The sequence below is a fragment of the Vicugna pacos genome, chromosome 29, assembly GCF_048564905.1.
Source record: "Vicugna pacos chromosome 29, VicPac4, whole genome shotgun sequence".
Classification (NCBI taxonomy): Eukaryota; Metazoa; Chordata; class Mammalia; order Artiodactyla; family Camelidae; genus Vicugna; species Vicugna pacos.
Genome location: NC_133015.1, coordinates 20484820 through 20488349, shown reverse-complemented (window position 1 = coordinate 20488349; position 3530 = coordinate 20484820). Strand labels below are relative to the sequence as shown.

General features: G+C 47.4%; 1 long non-coding RNA gene across 1 annotated transcript; it reads left to right on the top strand.

Moving 5' to 3' along the window:
• The first annotated feature begins 693 nt into the window (after positions 1-693).
• Positions 694-3110, top strand: LOC140690266 (uncharacterized). Its single transcript, XR_012065482.1, has 3 exons — positions 694-902; positions 1091-1162; positions 2186-3110. It is a non-coding gene; the product is annotated as an uncharacterized lncRNA (long non-coding RNA).
• Positions 3111-3530: the final 420 nt, after the last annotated feature.

Sequence of the window (3530 nt, the reverse complement as noted above, 5' to 3'; positions counted from 1 at the left end):
TCAGTGGACCCGCCTCTGCTGGAATTCCCTGGGGATCCAGCAATCTTCCGCTCTGAGATATCTGTGTGTCAGAAGTGGCGGAGGTCTGTGGAAATCGTGTTTTCAACTCTCTTTTTCCCTTGCCCACCCCTCCCAGCACAGTCTTTCTGACTCAGCGATACCAGGCATTGATGGTGGGTGTGTTCATGTCTTTTGCCTTCTTACTATTATCTTGTTTTTTTTTTTAAGGACTTTATGGGGCAAGGGCTAATTAGGTTTGTTTATTTTTTATTTTTCATGGAGGTGCTGGGGATTGAACCCCGGACGTCGTGCATGCTAAGCACATGCTCTACCACTGAGCTATATGCCCCTCCCCCCAGGATTACCTTGTTGACGATGGTGGCAGAGACCACAGCTAGCATTCCCTGAGCTCTGCACACTGCTGCATGCTTTACAGCGTGATAGCCGTCTAGCCTCAGGAAAACAGGGGCTGTTACTATTATCTTCTTTGTTTTAAATAGGAATAAATTGAGACTCAAAAGGTTGGGTGACTGCTATGGCTGGGTTATGTCCTCCACCCCAATTCGTCTATTGAAACCGTAACCCCTAGTACCTCAGAATGTGACTGAGTTTGGAGATAGGACCTTCAAAGAGGTAATTACATTGAAATGAGGTCATTAGGGTGGACCCTAATCCAGTCTGACTGGTGTCTTTCTAAGAAGTGGAGATTAGAACACACATAGAGAAAAGACCACATGAAGACACAGGGAGAGGGCGACCATCTGCAAGCAAGAGGGGCCTCAGAAGAAACCAACTCCGAGGCCACTTTGATCTCAGACTTCCAGCCTCCAGAACCATGAAGAGACAGATTTCTGTTGCTTAAGCCCCAGCCTGTGGTGTTTCGCTGCGGCAGCGCTGGCAAGGTAAGACGGCAACTTTCCCAAGGCTGCCCACGAGGCGCACGCGATTACAGAGCCCGTGTTTTCAATGTAAATCTCATAATTTTTCTCAAATAAGTTCCAAGTAATATGTTTGAGCATTAGTTAATATTCAGAAAGGACATACTTTAAAATACTAAATATGTCTCCTTCTCTCCTCTTATTTATAACAGATTTGCCAGATTTTGAAAGTGAGTCACTCCCAAACCTGACTTCACACCACCTTGGTGTCCAGTTATGTCTAGGTGAGGTGTGAAAATTTCAAAACAACGCTTACTCAGTTTTTCTTTAATTAAAGAGGAAAGAAAAACAACTATGCAAAACAGCTTTTGGTTTTTAGGGGCAGGAGGCAGGTTTCAGGAAATCAAACAAACAATAAGGTTTGGAAATTCCCCAAAGAGTGGGGCTTTCTGACCCCAGAGCAGGGGCGGGCAGCTGCTCCAGAAGTGGAACATTTTTATTTTCCTAAAAAATTGAGAGCGTGGGTGTGGGGTGGGGGGCCTGCTGGGGCGGGAAAGCCCACCCAGGGGAGGCCTCTGAGGGGTCATCAGCCGGCCGTCCTTTTCCCAACTGGAAACCTGGGGGAGAAAGGGGATGAGCAGGCGGGGAGTGGCCACCCCTGACTTGGCCAGCCCTCAGGGGAGCCAGGTGACCCTACTGGTTGATCCTGATCTGCTGGTTGCAAATGTTTGCCCTGGAGGATCTTATACAACCGTGTATTTTGAGTTTTCCAAACGACTGACCCTAATGGCGGTTTGAGACCTGCTCTCACCATGTTCTCTGGCCCAGGGGCTTCGCAGTGAGAAATCAGCACAGAAACCCCAAACAGAGGGAGCGGAATGTTTGGTGTTTCCAGGCACATCCGGCTTTTAATTTTTAATAACTTACTTAATTTATTCCATTCCATACATATACATGTATATATATTTTATTATTTTTTAAATAAAAAGCAACATTAGCCCAGAGTCCTGGTTTTAGCTGTGGACACAGTTCACAGCTTTTCTGAATTTTCACTGGGTTAGCGTAGGCCACTTCTTCACTGGCGTCTTTCTAAAACCTGCCTGGGAAGGAGAAGAGAATAGCAAATGCCAGGTTTTGTTGCTCTCATGTAGATCTCAGCAGAGGAAAGATAAAGGATTCGATATGAGGTCAAAGTAACAAATATGATCGTGAGGCCCCAAGCTATGTCCTTGCATAGAATCGATGGCCTGCGTCCCCTTCTGACGGGCAGAACTAACGTCTACGTCTCTTTCCTTTTTTTCCGTCAGCAAAGGCAGTTACCTAATGATATTAAAATGTTAATTGATTATGCTGGATGTGCTGAAAATTGAAGCTGCTGGATTCAGACACACTCAACCCAGGCGCCCTCTCGCCACCATGGACTGGGAATGTGACAGCTGTAGACAGGTGCTGCCACCTACAGGACAGAGGGGGAATGTGCGCAGCCAACGTTGTCCATTCTCAGCCATGCGGCTCACTCATCTCTGCCATTTTTAGTTCTACCCGCTTCCCAGTACCATTCTGAATTTATTTGAAATTTTTCATTTTGTTCTAGAATAAAAAGCAACACCATGTATCTGTAGCAAACAATTATTCTTTATAATGAATCTTCAAATTCTCTAAGTCTCATTTATAATAAATAGGATATAAATACGGAAAGAGGAGCCTTGAGAGAGGATTTGTTCATCACAGTGTCTGAACTGGTGAGGCAAACATTTCAATTTTTTCTTTATTTTCTTCCCCTCTGATATAGCATGCCACTCAATAATGCTTTTCACGGTAAACTGTCACTTTTTAAGACTTAAATCTTGCTCACTGGCCTCTGTTTGCGTTCAGGAAGGGGACAGTGGCCGGCTAACTCCAGCGTGGGCTGGTGCTTATTAGAAAGCACGTCCTTCTATTGGATTAAACTGTGTTCGCCTGCTGGGCATTGGGCCCAGTCCTGTACTCTGGAATTACACACAGAAAGCGGATTTCCTCTGTCACACGACAGAGCTTCACGTGTATGAAGAAGTCATCCCAGCTCCCAGGGCCGTTATCCTTCAGGCGGAAGGGCCGGCTTCAGAGACCTGGCCCCCTCGCTGCCTGCTTCTCTGGATGTGCTGGGTCATTGCCGGTCCTGCCCACAGGCACAGGCTTGCTCTGCTTTAGCATCTGCATCAGACCCACGTGGAGCTGGAGTACTATAGCCCCTCCACTCTGCAAACCCTGCTTTCTCTTCTGTCCAACTCAGACATCAGCTGGACAAGTGAAAAGAGCACTTTGCACAGCAGGAGGGCTCCGAGGCCTCTGCTGAAGGGTGTGTGTGGTCACTTGGCAGAAGTGTTGTGAGCGTTGTTCTGTGCGATGTGCCTTTTCCCCCTGAGAGACTGGCAAGGACCGCCCTGGTCGCTGGTTCACTCCCCTGCATTTCTGGTACACGTGGCTTATGCATTTCAGTGGGTGGTGTGAGGTTGGCCAAGCCCTGGAGGAAGATGGAGAAACTCTCGGTTGTGCAGACTGCGCTCTGCATGCATTTGAGAAGGGGGCCATGACTGTCTTTGGGATCCAAGTCTCTCCTTTTGCTCCCAGCCCCTCTTTTCTTGGAGGAACTCATCCTCATGGGTGAACTCA